Raw genomic sequence first — 19,435 nt, 5'->3', positions numbered from 1 at the left:
GGGCCAAGCTTCCTGCCATCCAGGACCTACACTACCGGTCAAAAGCTTTAGAACACCTACTCATTCAAGGGTTTTTATTTTTACTATTTTCTACATTGTAGAATAATAGTGAAGACATCAAAACTATTAAATAACATATATGGAATCATGTAGTAACCTAAAAAGTGTTAAACAAATCAAAATATATTTTATATTTGAGATTCTTCAAATAGCCACCCTTTGCCTTGATGACAGCATTGCACATTCTTGGCATTCTCTCAACCAGCTTCACCTGGAATGCTTTTCCAACAGTCTTGAAGGAGTTCCCACATATGCTGAGCACTTGTTGGCTGCTTTTCCTTCACTCTGCGGTCCGACTCATCCCAATCCATCTCAATTTGGTTGAGGTCGTGGGATTGTGGAGGCCAGGTAATCTTCTTGGTAATCTTCTTGGTAAAATAGCCTTTACACAGCCTGGAGGTGTGTTGGGTCATTGTCCTGTTGAAAAACAAATGATAGTCCCAGTAAGCGCAAACCAGATGGGATGGCGTATCATTCCAGAATGCTGTGGTAGCCATGCTGCTTAAGTGTGCCTTGAATTCTAAATAAATCACACAGTGTCACCAACAAATCACCCCCACACCATAACACCACCTCCTCCATGCTTCACGGTGGAAAACACACATGCAGAGATCATCCGTTCACCTACTCTACATCTCACAAAGACACGGCAGTTGGAACCAACAATCTCAAATTTGGACTCTAGACCAAAGGACAAATTTCCACTGGTCTAATGTCCATTGCTTGTGTTTCTTAGCCCAAGCAAGTCTCTTCATCTTATTGCTGTCCTTTAGTAGTGGTTTCTCTGCAGCAATTCTACCATGAAGGCCTGATTCCCAGTCTCCTCTGAACAGTTGATGTTGAGATGTCTGTTGTTGAACTCTAAAGCATTTATTTGGGATACAATTTCTGAGGCTGGTAACTCTAATTAACATATCCTCTGCTGCAGGTCTTCCATTCCTGTGGCGGTCCTCATGAGAGCCAGTTTCATCATAGTACTTGATTGTTTTTGCGACTGCACTTGAAGAAACTTTCAAAGTTCTTGAAATGTTCCATATTGACTGACCTTCATGTCTTAAAGTAATGACGGACTGTTGTTTCCCTTTGCTTATTTGAGCTGTTCTTGCCATAATATGGACTTGGTCTTTTACCAAATAGGGCTATCTTATGTATACAATCCCTACTTTGTCACAACACAACTAATTGTCTCAAATGCATTAAGAAGGAAAGAAATTCCAAAAATGTAATTTTAAGAAGGCACACCTGTTAATTGAAATTCCAGGTGACTACCTCATGAAGCTGGTTGAGAATGCCAAGTGTGTGCAAAGCTGTCAAGGCAAAGGGGGGCTATTTGAAGAATCTCAAAAAGAAAATATATTTTGATTTGTTCAACACTTTTTTGGTTACTACATGATTCCATATGTGTAATTTCATAGCTTTGATGTCTTCACTATTATTCTACAATGTAGACAATAGTAAAAATAAAGAAAAACCCTTGAATGAGTAGGTGTTCTAAAACATTTGACCGGTAGTGTACAGTATATACTAGAAATGTCAGAGGAAGGCCTCAAAAATTGTCAAAGTCACCCAAGTCATATACTGTTCTCTCTGCTACAACACAGCAAGCGGTACCAGAGCGCCAAGTCTAGGTCCAAAAGGATCCTTAACAGCTTTGACCCCCAAGCCATACAACTGCTGAACAATTAATCAAATGGCCACCTGGACCATTTACATTTGTTTTTAACACTGCTGCTACTCACTGTTTATTATCTATGCAGTCACTTTACCCCTACCTACATGTACAAATTATCTTGACTAACCTGTACCCCTGCACATTGATTCGGTACAGGTACCCCCTCTATATAGCCTCGTTATTCCCACCTGGACAAAAGGAACACCTACGTGAGAATGCTATTCATTGACTACAACTCAGCGTTCAACACCATAGTACCCTGAAAGCTCATCACTAAGCTAAGGATCCTGGGACTAAACACCTCCCTCTGCAACTGGATCCTTGACTTCCTGACGGTACGCCTCTAGGTGGTAAGGGTAGGTAGCAACACATCTGCCACGCTGATCCTCAACACTGGAGCCCCTCAGGGGTGCGTGCTCAGTCCCCTCCTGTACTCCCTGTTCGCCCACGACTGCGTGGCCAGGCACGACTCCAACACCATCATTAAGTTTGCAGATGACACAACAGTGGTAGGCCTGATCACCGACAACGATGAGACAGCCTATAGGGAGGAGGTCAGACAGCCTGTAGGGTGGTGGATGAGACAGCCTATAGGGTGGTGCCACAATAACAACCTATCCCTCAATGTAACCAAGACTAAGGAGATGATTGTGGACTACAGGAAAAGGAGGACCAAGCACACCCCCATTCTCATTGACGAGGCTGTAGTGGAGCAGGTTGAGAGCTTCAAGTTCCTTGGTGTCCACATCACCAACAAACTAGAATGGTCCAAACACACCAAGACAGTCGTGAAGAGGGCACGACAAAATCCTATTCCCCCTCAGGAAACTAAAAAGATTTGGCATGGGTCTTCAGATCCTCAAAAGGTTCTACAGCTGCAACATTGAGAGCATCCTGACTGGTTGCATCACTGCCTGGTACGGCAACTGCTCGGCCTCCGACCGCAAGGCACTACAGAGGGTAGTGCGTACGGCCCAGTACATCACTGGGGCTGAGCTGCCTGCCATCCAGGCCCTAAAAATTGTAAAAGACCCCAGCCACCCCAGTCATAGACTGTTCTCTCTAGTACTGCATGGCAAGCGGTATCGGAGCGCCAAGTCTAGGACCAAAAGGCTTCTCAACAGTTTTTACCCCCAAGTCACAAGACTCCTGAACAGGTAATCAAATGGCTCCCTGGACTATCTGCATTGTGTCCCGCCAACCCCTCTTTTACGGTACTGCTACTCTCTGTTTATCATATATGCATAGTCACTTTAACTATACATTCATGTACATACTACCTCAATTAGCCCGACTAACCAGTGCCCCCACACATTGGCTACCCGGACTATCTGCATTGTGTCCCGCCACCCACCAACCCCTCTTTTACGCTACTGCTACTCTCTGTTTACCATATATGCATAGTCACTTTAACTATACATTCATGTACATACTACCTCAATCAGCCCGACTAACCAGTGTTTGTATATAGCCTCCCTACTCTATATAGCCTAGTTACTGTTATTTTTCACTGTCTTTTTTACTGTTGTTTTTATTTCTTTACTTATCTATTGTTCACCTAATAACTTTTTTTTTTTTTCTTAAAAATTGCACTGTTGGTTAGAGCCTGTACGTAAGCTGTAAGGTCTACCTGTAAGGTCTACCTGTTGTATTTGGTGCACGTGACAAATAAACTTTGATTTGATTGTTACTTTAATTTGATTTCTTACTTTAGTTTTTAGTAAATATTTTCTGAACTTTATTTCTTGAACTGCATTGTTGGTTAGGGGCTTGTAAGTAAGCATTTCACGGTAAGGTTGTATACCTGTTGTATTTATTTGGCTTACGTGACAAATACAATTTGATTTAAAACGGACGAGTCAGTGCCAAACGTAGCCGTATGTGGCCTTACCTGAGGAATAGGGTCAGAGCGCCCTCTAGTGATCAATTGGCCTTATTGGGCGGAGTCAATGCAGTATCCCCGCCCTCATATATATATATCGTTTATATCGAATGACGTATGCAGTACAGGGTAGCAACAGTTGCTTCGAGACCCCGCGCGCCATAGTGACTGTAGCCGTGGAGACAGTTACTTACCAACCGGCGCAACACTCAGCAGCAACTGGAACACAACGAGCAAGTGATTTGAGAGTGGAAAGAGAACACAGCCAGGGCAGAACTTATACAAAGCAAAGGTGACTATATCTTTACAGAGTTGAGACGATACATTTATTCTGATTTGGCATAACGATGCTGTGCTATTTAATGCATACCGCCATCAATCTCTTGTACACTATCTGCTACTTTCCCTTCGTCGCATTCACCCCAGGAATCTTCTGTCAAGCATTAACGTTACGTAGACCGCCAGCTAGCTAACGTTCAACTAACGTCGTTTACTCCATCCAACGATTGCTTGTCAGTCATTTGCATACATTTATCAGCAAGTGAACTGTCTTATTGAAAGCGATTTAGCTAAGTTTATTTTTTTGTCGTAATGTTTCCATTGTTATACACGGGTTTAAACATTGTGCCAGGTTGTGTGCAGAATGGAATGTTCCGTTTATTCGGCGATCATATTTGCTTACTCTGGCCAAGTTTGCCAGCTACAGGTTGTAGCTAGTTAGCCAGGTTAGCTCATTTGTTATGAAATGTTATCGTTACATTTTACCTTGTGGATGTGACTTGTGACAACTTTCTGAAATGTTATCTAACTCAGTTTAAGATAGCTAGCTCGATAACACATGGTGCACGCCGAATTAGCTAACCTAACCAGAAGTCAAACTGTTTCACGCACAGTTTAACCGATTGAGTTAACGTTAGCTAGCCTGCTGGGCCAGGTAGCTAGTTAGCATTAGCCTACCGCAAATGGCTAGCCTAGCTATTCCAAATTAATTAGACGGACAATAATATTTTACCAACACCCATCTCTAAAATCTGCTTATTAACGTTGATATACGTTCTCTATGTCAACTCAGGATGAGACGCATCATATTGCTGTTATATGATTTCTTCGCGTTAACTTAAGTTAGCTAGATATATTGTTTTGAAGCTCGCTGCTATAACACGTTACTCGTTCTATAAGCAAGGGTGAACTTTTAAAACATGGAACAGTGGCGCGAGTTGATCTCCAATAGCTCACTAACGTTAGTACTCGTTATTTGCTATGTTTATTACCGATCCTGTTAAACAACAAGCCGAAAGCTCGTCAACTTGCTGGCTACATCAAATTCAGGGTGCCACTGTCGTGTGTCAATGTCGTTTTGGGGAGGGCGTGCGATGGAGTCGTTTATTTAGCATGCTTTTAATAGGAGGCTGTGTAAGAACTGCTTTGGAAGTCTGTAATTTGCCCAAGGTAAATATACTGAACAAAAATATAATCGCAACATGCAAAGTGTTGGTCCCATGTTTCATGAGCTGAAATAAAACATCCCAGAAATGTTTCATACTCACAAAAAGCTTCTTTCTCTCAAATGTTGTGCACAAATTTGTTTAGGTCCCTGTTAGTGAGCATTTCTCCTTTGCCAAGATAATCCATCCATCTGACAGGTGTGAAATAGCAAGAAGCGGAATAAATGATTTGACAATTACACAGGTTCACCTTGTGCTGGGGACAATAATAGGCCACTCTAAAATGTACAGTTTTGTCACACAACACAATGCCACAGATGTTTTGAGGATGTTTTGAGGAAGTGTACTATTGGCATGCTGACTCCATGATTGATCACCAGACCTGTTTCCAGAGAATTTAATGTTAATTTCTCTACGGCAATTTGCCTCAAACGTCATTTTAGAGAATTTGGCAGTATGTCCAACCGGCCTCACAACCGCAGCCCAGGACCTCCACATCCAGCTTCTTCACCTGTGGGGGCGTTAGTGACGAAGAGAATTTCATCAAACTGTCAGAAACCATATTAGCGGGGTGGTTAGATTTTGCTGTATGTGAAACAAGTGTAGCGATACGTCGGCTCTGCCAGGAGGTCTTGGGATGATGAGAAGAAGGCGCGGGACAGAAGATGGCGGAAACTGAGGTTTTGCTTGAAACTGCTAGTGAGTCGAGTGAAGCTAATTGTACAGAAAGTGCCACTGTAACCCACTCGTTCTCAAATAAAAAGGGAAACGAGAAGTAAGCTATTTTGGAAAATAGGAAACCACTAGACTCGTTTTTCGTTGGAGTCAGGGTTTTGGATCAATGCTACTTGGGAAATCCGTTTAACGTCTCCAGGAAAATCTGGAATGTGTTGGAAGGAAGTCGGTAAGAGTCACAAGAAGTGGTCTTATTTAGATTTTTTTTTGTTATTTCTGCGGAGCTTGTGTTAAGACTCAAAGATGTCGGAGGGGAATGTTTCCTGCATTGCCTGGGATATTCGTAGCAGGGCACTACACAATTCTTGGCTAAATATCAATATTCCCCTTTTTCCACACCTTTTAAAAACATAATTACCAAAAAGATGTTACTGCCAGGTGGTGCTATGATAGTTATTCCTCCTTAGTGGACCTTTTCCATTTGGTTTTCTTTCCATCTTTGTGGATAGTAAGTGAGTGCTTTAATATGGATGGTCCATGTGGAAAGTGCCAGTCAAATAATTTAAACAATTCACCTGAGAAACAAATGGATTCATTATTGTACAATTCAGATGACTGTGGATCAGAATCAGCTTTATTAGTTAAGTACATTTACACCTTCAGAAATGTACTTGGTGATATGGTGCTGCTAGTGATAGACAACAGAGACAGAATAAAGACATCAGAGTTTAAACAAAGTTGATACATTATATGGATCCCAAACTGTACCCCAGATTCATTTGTCTCAAAGGTCAGATGGACTTCAGGAGACATTGACTGTAACAGCTTGACTCCTCTTGTCTGACCTCAGTCCAATTTTAGTTTTAGGTACAAGTCATCACCACGGTGATGTTACACCTGTTCAAGAGAGCCAAGGCAGTTAATGAGTCCTATCCATGAGAGTGACATGTTGTCCAGGTGTCGGTTCTCATTAGGTGTGCTGCGCTATTGATTTCTTTTCAGAGCTGAGTGCTCATACCAGTGGCAACAGGTAGCCTAGTAGTTAAGACCATTGGGTCAGCGAACTCACTTTTCTAGACAGCTTTCAGACAGTTCTTTGTGAAACCAGTTTGCTGTAGCGGCACCAGTTAAGTGTTTGTGGCATGAACATTCACTCTTTTAATTAACCCTGTGGTTTCTGGTAATGTCATACACCATCACAGGTGCACTTCCACATAGGATTCATCTCTGAGGCCAGAGAATGGAATGATTCATGTTTGGATGCATTATTGATGGAGCCCAATACCCGATTCCTTTCATGTGAAATGGGCTGTATATTTTTGGGGGGTGTTTTCTTTAGCCAGCCAGTATATTTATGAGAATTCAGTTGATGGTGACTTTTTGAGTGCCATCTGTTAATGGGTATTTTGTTGGAGAACATTGGTAGCCGGCCGCTCCACTGAATATATTTTCCATCAAAACAAAGTTTTCTAATCCTAATTTTGCTAATACAGTTGATTTTGAAGAAGTATTAAATCGGTGTTTGAAGGATTACTGCACTTGTTTTGGCAAAGTAGCCTAATTCTGAGAACCTAGTATAACCGATGTGAAATGGCTAGTTAGTTAGCGGTGGTGTGCGCTAATAGCGTTTCAATCGGTGACGTCACTTGCTCTGAGACTTGAAGTAGGGTTTCCCCTTGCGTTGCAAGGGCCGCGGCTTTTGTGGCGCGATGGGTAACGATGCTTCAGTGGGTGTCAGTTGTTGATGCGTGCAAGGGCCGCGGCTTTTGTGGCGCGATGGGTAACGATGCTTCAGTGGGTGTCAGTTGTTGATGCGTGCAAGGGTCCCTGGTTCGAGCCCAGGTTGGGGCGAAGAGAGGGACGGAACCTACACTGTTACACTAGCTTTGATTGGTCACACCTACACTAGCTGCTACAAAGGAAATACATGTCCCTGAAATGCCATGCAACCAGAATCTGAGCATGCTGCTATTACGTTTACATTGCAACTTGAGATTTACAAATCAAATTTTATTGGTCACATGCGTTGAATACAATAAGTGTAGACCTTACAGTGAAATGCTTACTTACAAGCCTTTAACCAACAATACACTTTTAAGAAAATGCCTACCAAAAAAGTAAGAAGAAAAAAAACAAATAATTAAAGAGCAGCAGTTAATAACAATAGCGGGGCTGTATGCAGGGAGTACCGGTACAAAGTCAATGTGTGGGGGCACCGGTGTCGAGGTAATATGTACATAGGTAGAGTTAAGTGACTATGCATAGATAATAACAGAGAGTAGCAGCAGCGTTGGGAAGGGGGCAATGCAAATAGTCTGTGGAGCCATTTGATTAGCTGTTCAGGAGTCTTATGGATTGGGGGTAGAAGCTATTTAGGAGCCTCTTGGACCTAGACATGGCGCTCCATTACCGCTTGCCGTGCGGTAGCAGAGAGAACAGTCTATGACTAGGGTGGCTGGAGTCAGACAATTTTTAGGGCCTTCCTCTTCCCTGGTATAGAGGTCCTGAATGGCATGAAGCTTGGCCCCGGTGATGTACTGGGCTGTACGCACTACCCTCTGTTGGGCCTTACGGTCGGAGGCCGAGCAGTTGCCAGGCAGTGATGCAACCTGTCAGGATGCGCTCGATGGTGCAGCCGTAGAGCCTTTTTGAGAATCTGAGGACCCATGCCAAATCTTTTTAGTCTCCTGAGGGGGAATAGGTTTTGTCGTGCCCTCTTCACGTCTGTCTTGGTGTGTTTGGACCATGATAGTTTGTTGGTGATGTGGACGCCAAGGAACTTGGCGCTCTCAACCTGCTCCACTAAAGACCCGTTGATGAGAATGGGGGCGTGCTCGGTCCTCCTTTTCTTGTAGTCCACAATCATCTCCTTTGTCTTGATCACGTTGGGAAAGGTTGATGTCCTTGCACCACACGGTCAGGTCTCTGACCTCCCTATAGGCTGTCTCGTTGTTGTCGGTGATCAGGCCTACCACTGTTGTCATCGGCAAACTTAATGATGGTGTTGGAGTCGTGCCTGTCCGTGCAGTCATGCGTGAACAGGGAGTACAGGAAGGGACTGAGCACGCACCCCTGAGGAGCCCCCGTGTTGAGGATCAGTGTGACAGATGTGTTACATACCCTTACCACCTGGGGGCGGCCCGTCAGGAAATCCAGGATCCAGTTGCAGAGGGAGGTGTTTAGTCCCAGGTTCCTTAGCTTAGTGATGAGCTTTGAGGGCACTATGGTGTTGAACGCTGAGCTGTAGTCAATGAATAGCATTCTCATGTAGGTGTTCCTTTTGTCCAGGTGGGAAAGGACAGTGTGAAGTGCAATAGAGATTGCGTAATCTGTGGACCTGTTGGTGTGGTATGCAAATTGGAGTGGGTCTGGGGTTTCTGGGATAATGGTGTTGTGAGCCATGATCAGCCTTTGAAAGCATTTCATGGCTACAGACGTGAGTGCTATGGGTATAAATACACCCAAAGTCATGGAAAGAGAGGGGCTGGGCCAGGGGGGTAACGTGTTTATACTGTTAAGTCAAGTGTTTTTAAATGGGTTATTTTTATCTCCCTGGATGTGTCGGGCATGCATAGTTTTGGCTTGCAGAGGCAGGTCAGGAGGAAAAGGTGCTCAATAGAGAGTGTGAGACAGCATAGAAAGCAGCTGGTACTGCCTAGTTAAAACCCATTCTGAGGTTTTATACTCATTTGTATTTTGGGAAGTGGTTGTCTTGTACTCTTGAAAAGAATGAGCCAAAAAATTGGTCTCCAGGTGAAAGAATACATGCGGTTTGAGTTAACCATGTAACTTTTAACTTTTTTTTTTTCTTTTGCTCTGCCTGCCTGATCGGTCTGCTCTCACTACAGTATGTGTACACCAAACATACATTGACATACACACATTCACATGTGCTCTACATGGACCCCTGTCGTGAGCAGTGTCCAACATTAACCCTATACCATGTTGAGGTTTTAATGGACTCGTCTCTGGTACAGTGCAGCTCTCAAATGGACAGCTGCAGTTGTCCCTGGGTGGGGAGGGGGTTGACCCGAGATGGGTCGTGTGTGTGTGTTCATGCTGTATTTAGCTTATCTGGATGAGGCCCAACCCCGGCTCAGTCCAATACCCGGCCAATGGCTGCCCGATCAGTTATTGAGAGTAGTCCTGCACAAACTGTAACGGACTGCTTGATAGAAGCAATTCTGCGTGTCGCAAATTCAAAATGTTAGCCTAAGAACTAAATATTTTCAAAGGATTGATATCTTGACAGAGTAATCTCTATTGTGGGCAACGGCTCACTGTCGGTGCATTTGACAGAACTCAATCAATGTGTGTTGCTGATGGCCCATTTTTTTATCAGCCTTTGAATTGTCTTAGTAGCTTTGATTCACATCTGATTTTAAAAGCAAATAATTGGCACTAGCAGGCAGTGTGCCTAATATATGTAGATGTCATGACTTTACAGATATGGTGTTTAGATCCAAATTGGGTTTCGTGCTTACTGAACCATCTGGTCTCTGTACATTTGATTATCTGACATTAATTCTGGTTTTAATGAGATGCACCAAAACTCCAGTCAGAAGTGTCATGAATTCACTGAACAGAGCTGAGGCACAGAGACTATGATGAATACCTTTGGGGAGTTGTTAATGTGTGTAGGCCTACATGGAAAATATTGGTGTGGTGGTTTTCTACACAACATTTCTTTTAAAGTGGCAGGACTGGGGTTAAGTTTTTCCTTTCAGTTTACAGATGACACTTGTACAAAATCAACGAACGAGAGGGAAATTATTTCATCTCAAGTGTCCATGTGCAGTAAATGTGTTTTTGTCTTGCAGACACTGAGTTGTCGACACAGGCAGTGCCGTTTGTTAATCACAAAGTAGGCTTTTATCTCCAAGCTACTGAGAAACAGTCCCACCAGGTACAAAAAAGTTACCCATGATTGGCTCTCAGTAGCAACATGTTAACACTTGTTGTGAAATGAAATGTTATTCAGTGTCTCGCTCTCTGTCACCAGGGGCATTCTTTACATTCCACCTGGTTTGTATCGTAGCTACACAACTGCTAATTAAATTTCCTGCCACAAACAGCAGACCGGGTTCTGACATTTGCATCACAATGATGGCTCCTTCTTTCAGCTATTCAACCAGGGACAGTAGACCTCCCCCAACCTCTCCCCACTTTCTCTCTGGTTATTTTCTTCTGTGGAGTTTTCCTTAGTTAAAATCCATGTTTTGAAATGTGGATGTTTTTAATTTTTCAAGCTAAAGCAACAAGTGTGACAACTTGCTTCAAAATAATGACGATGTCCTGTGAGTCATTGGGAAGAAATGTTCTCAGATTTGTGAGCAGGCTACTTACGGCTTCTTTCCAGTCGGCATTTGTCTGTAGGGCTGCACTTCAGAAGCCCTTTTTAATGAGATGATTTGACAGGGAACAGGGGCAGAGGAGGCTCTCAGGTGGAAGGCTTCCTGGGCTCTGGGTAGAAAGCACTCAGACTATTCTCACTACGAGATATTCTTTACAGTTTTTGAGAAAATGCCCTTGGATGGACCTTTTACTGTAATGTCTCCTGCACCTTGTTCTAAGGGGTTGTAACAGAAATAATTTTCCAATTGTTTCAAAATAATGTTCTGAACCGGTTCGAACCAAAAGAAACTACAGCTTTATGTTCCTTTTTAAACCTCAATGTTTTTGTACATGTAGCTCAACAATAAATTACTTCACCAATCAGTGCAAATGGAGCAGCTTGCAATGTAGCGGGCAAGCAACCTTGGATGGACAGACAAGTGTGATATTTTATAATATCCTTAACTAGCATTGAAAAAGTTAATACATTTTTCTCTAATTAAAAATCGATCCCTAATTTCTGACTCATGCTTGTAACGTTAGTAGGCTACAGTAGCCTATGCTTCGGAGGGTTTGAGTGAGTGGGGGCTTTGCATAGGCTCTTTGTTGCATTTTTTGGGGGGGAGGGGGGTCTGAACAAAATGCTTATAACATAATTAACTGGTTTCCATGCTTTTAAAATAACGGTTCTGTTCTGCAACAGTTTTCGGTTCTGTTCTCTGAACCAGTTCCAACCTCTGCTATGTAGGCTGAAAAGCAATCTAGCTATGGTTCAGCTAGTTGGCTGACATTAGCATTCAGCTAACTAACTTAGCTAGTAAGTTAGCAGCAGTAAGCTAGTAGTATGTGAGGAGAATTTAGATAATTTGTTTAGTTAGCTACCTAGCTCTGCATAATATGAATGACACTGAATGATAACATTACTGTACTTGTTATATTCGTCTGAAGGGGTAAAAGTACATTTTTGCTCTGCTTAAGTTATTTGATTAAGAAAATGTTGTTAGCAAGATAGCTAGTTATAGTAGTAGCTGTGCCACCTTGTCTGTTATTGTCTTGCAGCTGAATTAGTGCATGGATAAGAAAATTCTACATTTAAATGTCTGCACATATGCTTGTGAATTGTTGCATTATTGTTCCCCGCAATGAAATCGGGGAGGGGACTATGGCTATGTCTCGCGATATCTCAGACACCAGTGGCCCAATTTTGACAACTTGGGTGAATGAGTCTTGCCATAAACATCTGCCATTTACAAAATTACACTGATTGGCCCAAGGGGGGCGCTATAGTAATCAACTGAAATTCATTAGTCATTTGCGATATCTCAATTAGCCCAATGGGGGCGCTGCATCATTCGTGGGGAATGACATGTTTACTGTTGCCTTGTTCAAGAGAAATGGTTTTGTTAAATCAAGAGTGTAATGTAGATGGAAAATTTGCTCGCATAGTTGAATAGGTTGCATGTTTACTGTCTAGAGGCTACTGTGATATTTAAGGTACATTTGCGCTTTGGAGCTAGAACGTCGACAAGCCCCCGAACCCTCTCCCGGCGTGTGACATTCCATTGCTAATGCAAATAGCAAAGTTTATGTACATATTAGGTCAATTGACATGTGGTTGCTTCAACTCTTCAGTCTGAATAAACCCAAATTGTCATTCAGACAAATTGCCACATTTTCCTTCCTCTGACTACATCAACCATTTTCAAATATTATTATTTACCAATGTCAGGTTGTCATGGAGATGTAGTAACAACAGAGATGTTTCTCTATTCAGAGAATGTCCTGACTGGCTGGGGCTTTCTTCTAACCTGATGTTAATAATCACGTTTGAACAGGCTCCAGACACATAGATTCAACGCCCACATGCTCACACTGAGTCCTTGTACAAATGATGACACACCCTTTGTGCCTGGCTAAAACAGCCCGTAAATAACTGCCGGGATAGTATTTGGCAACTTGGCACTCACAGAGATCGTCACCTTATGATGTTGTTGTGTTGTAAGGATAAAAAAAAAAAAACTGGTCGAGTCACAGCCGTCTGATAGAAGAGGTCCTCATACCAACCATTGCATGAGAAACCATTTGTATGTTTAATGGGAAACAGTTTACTGGGTGACTCATTGGTTTGTTTTATTGTAGTGCTTGTGAATGCATTTGCGCAATTGCTGTGTGTCATGTCTGTGTGGAGTGAATCCACTGGTAAGGAAATGGAGATAAAACCTGCTACTTGAGTTCAGAGACAAGGGTGCTAGCTGAAGGCACTACCTCAGCCAGCTACGGAGGTCATCTCTCAGCTATCTCTCTGGAAAAAATAATCCGCAACTGAAAAGAGATCTGAAATGCACTTTGTCTGACTGCTCTCAGCCTTTCTTCTACGGGCAGGTACTGCTTGCACGTCTTTGAACGTGAAAATATAATATGCACATCTGGACAGGAATCTAATGTGCGTTTCTATTTAGATATTCCTGGGATATGATTATGAAAAGTCATAGTCCGTGGTGTTCCGTGATAGTGTTGGAAAACAGCAGAGGTACTGAATTTCACTGAGCCTGATGTTCATTAGGAGTGGTTGGAAATCAGCTGTAAACCCTTGAATTAAATCTTGTCTTAAATCACAGCTGCAAGATTAGTCAACCTACCTCCATGGATATGGCTTAGGTTTTAGGACCAGGTTAACATGAAGTGCATGTCATGGCGTAGGGCTGGCCGGTATACAGTATTTAACGATGCCGGTATTGATGCACAGACCGGTTTGGGTTTTTACTTCACCTTCTATAACGGTATTTACATTTTAGTAATTTAGCAGAAGCTCTTATCCAGAGAGACTGTAGTGAGTCCATACATTTTCATACTTTTGAATGTTTTGTTTGTTAAACGTGATATGCTGTGTGTAACGTCCATTTTATTTATATTTTACTTGAGTCATCTCTCTCTCCATGCCGCTTTCCACACAGACCTACCCACAACCCCTGTCACTCAGGAGCGCATTTGTTCCTGTGATCAAGAGACATTTGCATTCAGTCTGCATGGTCAATGCAACAATGTAATGTTGATGCTGTTTTTACTTTGCTTCTTAATATAAATCCACTAGCGTTCTATTTAAGTGATAATGCCAGATAAGCCGGTGTTTGGAGGATATATTGGCATGGGTGTTATGCCCAAGATGATGTCGAGGGCCGGCAAACTGTGCCAATATATCCTCCATACACCGGCTTCTCTGGCATGATCACTTTTATACAATGTGTTACCAACATATTCAATTAATGATTGACATATTTTCATAAATGTTATTTTGATTTAATTTATTCATAATATTTCATCCTTCCACAAGATATAGTCCCGACACAAATTTAAGGGTGCTACCCAAGCCGGCTGGTTATTGGTTTTGTTGCTAGACTTTTGTGCTGTATCTATCCGTCATTCGTTCTAAATGTTCCATTGCCATACTGGCTGGCAACATTCTTATCGCTTGCTAGCTAGCCAACTACAGCTAACTTACAGTAACGTCAAAAAGAACAACAGTAGCTGCGTTTGTATTTGTTTACGCTGTTTTCTAGTGACTTTTATTTCCATAACAATTAGCTAATGAGGTGCGATTTTTCACCTGGCATAGAAAATGTGCTCACTCATCAGGAGTGACACTGTTGTTGAGAGGAGCTAGCCAACAACACAGCTAACACAATCACTTCAAACTGAAGCTGGAAACACTGCAAACTAGCTACACCATTTAAATTTGACATTTTATTCAATTGACATTTCTTTGTATATATCCATAAAAATGATGCCAGCTGATTCATGATTTCGACTGGCTGAGAAACGCTGCCTGCCTGTCTCGTCCTGACATGTTCATTACTATGGGACAGCTGGAGATCAAATTTGAAAATTGAAACAATGTTGCGAATGTCTGAGAGACGGATGGCAAGGTTTATACAAATCTCTGCTGTTGAAAACTAAATGTTAGTCAAAAGAAATGTGAGAATGTCTAGATGCTTTTTATAGTGGAGATTTTATAATTTGTATGGCTGGGCTGATGAGACAGTGGATTGCACAGTCAGATGGAACTGAGTAAATAGGCATTTTAACATCATAGATTTAGCCGGTGGTAACTTGTGGAATAGACAATGGTTAGAATGCACTTTTAACCAATCAGCATTTAGGATTAGACCCACCCCGTTGTGTAAAAGTATTTTTTACACCTGGAAACAGCTAGTTTGTCTTTTCTTAGTAAGTTGGGCCGAAATCGTGTTAGTCGCTTATGCTAATTGCAAATGCTAATCGCTAGCTAGCCAAAAATGTACTGAGTCAGAGCAAAGGTAACTAGCTATACAGCCTGATAATACCAGTGATGGTGTAGACCTACATCTGCGTAATTTTTGTGCAACAGTATCTTCTAAATCAAAGAGGGATACACGAAGCAAGAATATTTTAGCTACATGAAGTAGCTAAGAGAACATTCAATGTAGTCAAAGATTATAGGGTCCCCCTAGGGACTTGTCAACACTTTGGTTCCTACCCTGTCGCAATAACTGCTCCCTTCATTTGTTGTCAAACACTGTATTCAAGTGCCCACTATTTATATTCTTTCTATTTCCATGATTCCAACAGTTCACCCAAGTATTTTGCTCTAAATCTAAGGTCAAATTGCAATTGCAACGTTTGGTTAAAAATAAGGCCTAGATTGTTTGCCCATATCCTGCAGCCCTACGTGGAAGAGTGGAAATTATCTCAAATGAGTGCAGGAAATGCAGAAATGTATGGAAAAATGCTGAAACGTGTATTTTTTTTTCTTTTTTTTTGAAAAGTCGAATTGAACCGTTTAAAACAATAAGAATGGAGAAATCACTTAGAATGCGTGTGTTGCCAACCTAGGGTCACGCACTACCCATAAAGCAAATTTGTAACTTTTATTATTCAAAAACATAATGCTGTCATCTAATAAAAAAAATACTGTCATATGATATTTTGGCCATATCGCCCTGCCCTATCATGGAGTTGAAAGCACGATATTGGAGACGAGTGCTGAAACAGTTCCTCCTACAGTTTAGGGCAGTGTTCCCCAACTGGTGGCCCACGGGCTGAATTTGGCCCGTGGGTGGTTTTATTTGGCCCCCAATGTTATCTGAGCAAAACAAATATGCTTGTGATTTAGATTTTTGGACATCTGTTTCCAAGTATTCGCATGCATAATAGAGACACTATTTCGTGTACACATGTAGGCAAGGTTTGATGTTTGTTTTTTTGTCAAATATATCTGTTTGGGATTCTTGCGGTCAATTTTCAGTTTACAGATTATTTGTAATTTTGTTCTGGCCCCCAACCATCCGCTCATGAAAATAACAGCCCACGGATGAATCTAGTTGATGATCCCTGGTTTAGGGAAAGTCTGGACTTAGGCTAAACCTCATGAGCCTTAGCCCACTCCATGTTCTTAGTCATGGATTGTTTAAATTAAATGTGCTCCATTTATGATGATACCATGCAAAAGGTCATGTTTTTCTTTGCATTATCAAAGGGAAAGCTGCTCAGCTAGTGTAGTAAGAAATCAGAGGAAGATTTGTAACGAAAGCACACGTAATGTGGAGAATATTTCTCATGACAGAGTAGCTATAGTTGAGTTTTTCTTTTGCCAGTATGGGCTTTGCGTCTTTCTGTGTACGATTCTTTTAAATTGACGTTTCGGCGTCATCCTTTTTGACACTCAAATGGAAACGAGGGTATTCTGAAATACTTGAAGAGGTGTCTACAGTGCACACTTTACCCATTTACTAGTTCAGTCATACTAGGCTAGGCTATGTCTTGGAATATTGTGAAAGAGTCTACATTTGTCAAATTCTAAATGGTAATTTAAGGCAACATGGGAGCTACAAAGCAGTTCTATTGTTTGCATTATATGTTAATTATTATAGGAATGCCTTAGGTTGCGGTTTCATCTGATGCCCACAATAGGCTGTTGTACAGTGCATTCGGCAAGTATTCATACCCCTGGACTTTTTCCACAATTTGTTACATTACAGCCTTATTCTAAAATTGATGAGAAAAAAAATGATTTAATCAATCTACACGCACTACCCCATAATGACAAAGCACAAACAGGTTTTAGACATGTTTGTTTGCTAATTTATAAAAAATGTAAACACATTTACATAAGTATTAAGACCCTTTACTCAGAACTTTTTTGAAGCACCTTTGGCAGCAATTCCAGCCCTGAGTCTTCTTGGGTATGACGCTACAAGCTTGGCACACCAGTATTTGGGGAGTTTCTCCCATTCTTCTCTGTAGATCCTCTCAAGCTTTGTCGGGTTGGATGGGGAGCGTTGCTGCGCAGCTATTTTCAGGTCTCTCCAGAGATGTTCGATAGGGCTCTGGCTGGGCCACTCAAGGACATTGTGACAGGTTCCGAAGCCACTCCTTCATTGTCTTGGCTGTGTGCTTAGGGTCGTTGTCCTGTTGGAAGGTGAACCTTCGCCCCAGTCTGAAGTCCTGAGCTCTCTGGAGCAGGTTTTCATCAAGGATCTCTCTCTGTACTTTGCTCTGTTCATCTTTCCCTATCCTGAATAATCTCCCAGTCCCTGCCGCTGAAAAACATCCCCATAGCATGATGCTGCCACCAGCATGCTTCACCATAGGGATGGTGCCAGGTTTCCTCCAGACGTGATGCTTGGCATTCAGGCCAAAGAGTTCATCAGACTAGAGAATCTTGTTTAGGTGCCTTTTGGCAAACTCCAAGCGGGCTGTCATGTATGTGCCTTTTACTGAGGAGTGGCTTCCGTCTGGCCACTCTACCATAAAGGCCTGGTTGGTGGAGTGCTGCAGCGATGGTTGTGCTTTTGGAAGGCCGTAGGGTTCTTGGTCACCTCCCTGACCAAGGCCCTTCTCCCCCGATTGCTCAGTTTGGCTGGGTGGCCAGCTCTAGTAAGAGTCTTGGTGGTTCCAAACTTCTTCCATTTAAGAATGATGGAGGCCACTGTGTTCTTGGGGACCTTCAATGCTGCTGAAATGTTTTGGTACCCTTCCCCTGATCTGTGTCTCGACACAATCCTATATCGGAGCTCTACGGACAATTCCTTCACCTCATGGCTTGGTTTTTGCTCTGACATGCACTGTCAACTGTGGGACATTTATATAGACAGGTGTGTGTGCCTTTCCAAATCCTGTCCAATCAATTGAATTTACCGCAAGTGGACCCCAGTCAAGTTGTAGAAACATCTCAAGGATGATCAATGGAAACACCTGAGCTCAATTTCGAGTCTCATAGCAAAGGGCCTGAATACTTATGTAAATAAGGTATGTTTTATTTTTAATACACTTGCAAAAAATTCTAAACCTGTTTTTGCTTTGTCATTATGGGGTATTGGGTATAGATTGCTGAGGAATTTGTTTTTTTAAATTTTAGAATAAAGCTGTAACGTAACAATGTGGAATAAGTCAAGGGGTCTGAATATTTTCCGAAGGCACTGGATTTGTCTGTGCTGATAATGGCACCAACTCCATGGCATGAAATAATTTTTTTGTTTTACATTGTAAATAATTGGAATCTTTTTTTGTTGTTGTTGCAGACATTGACTTGGTAACTATGCATTGATGAGCATCACTTAGTGAAGTTTAATTTGTTTTTGTCTAGGCGGTATAAAACTGTCTCAATTCTAGCTGCCAGGTGGGAACAGGTGTTTTTTTTAATTATTTATTTTTATTCATTTCAGAAAGTTTTTCTATCTCGATGAGCAACAAGGTGGCATGAAACAAAGACCTGATGTTCCCTCAACTCTGTCATCACCCTTGCTGGAAAAACAGGAGATTAATGTTCATTAACGAGAGACACCCACATGCAACAGATTAGTTCCTCCCTGCACTTCTGGTTTGTTCTCCAGCAGGTTGACCTCTCTGAACTGTACTTTCTTATTCTCTAATTCAGTATTATTCAGTTTAGGGGTGGATATAAAAGGGGATGGGAGGTGGTGGAAATCTGGAAAGGGTTACAGAGGTGGGGGTGGTTGGGGGAGGTGTATGGGTGAACAGTCTCTATGGCAACCATTTCATAATTCTTGGTCTGTCATGCCTGCGCTCCACATTGTGACGGATGGTGTCGACGGGCTGTGGGCTGTAGTGGTGACCAGAGGTGGAATCTGGGAAAGAGTGGATCCAGGATCCGTGGCTGGTTTAGAGGCCCCAAGAACGGCTCCTCTCCTCTGTTAGCTGTCCAGGTCCCCTCCTCTCCCTCCAGCCTCACCATCTGCAGACCCCAATAGCTGCTTTGATTGGATTAGCCATGAATTAATGAGACAGGCTTGAAGAACAGCCTCGGTTGTGGAAATCTCTTATCATATCTTAATTCTCTTTTCGTGTGAGTGCAGCGCCTGTGTGCTATGG

At 42.2% G+C, this 19,435-nt stretch overlaps 1 protein-coding gene across 4 annotated transcripts in view; it reads left to right on the top strand.

Annotated features, from left to right (window-relative positions):
• The first annotated feature begins 3,714 nt into the window (after positions 1-3,714).
• Positions 3,715-19,435, top strand: part of rfx2 (regulatory factor X, 2 (influences HLA class II expression)) — a 63,890-nt gene continuing 48,169 nt past the window's right edge. For 2 of the 4 annotated variants that reach the window (XM_029707133.1, XM_029707129.1), the window contains exon 1: positions 3,715-3,906. The gene's annotated coding sequence lies outside the window, so the exon portion shown is untranslated. Of the gene's footprint in view, positions 3,907-5,577; positions 5,964-12,346; positions 13,153-19,435 lie in introns of those variants that run through there. The other 2 variants (XM_029707131.1, XM_029707130.1) reach the window with 2 other exon arrangements.

Source organism: Salmo trutta, chromosome 22 (assembly GCF_901001165.1).
Source record: "Salmo trutta chromosome 22, fSalTru1.1, whole genome shotgun sequence".
In the NCBI taxonomy this organism is placed as follows: domain Eukaryota; kingdom Metazoa; phylum Chordata; class Actinopteri; order Salmoniformes; family Salmonidae; genus Salmo; species Salmo trutta.
Note: the sequence above shows the minus strand (reverse complement) of the source record. Positions and strands in the feature narration are given on the sequence as shown.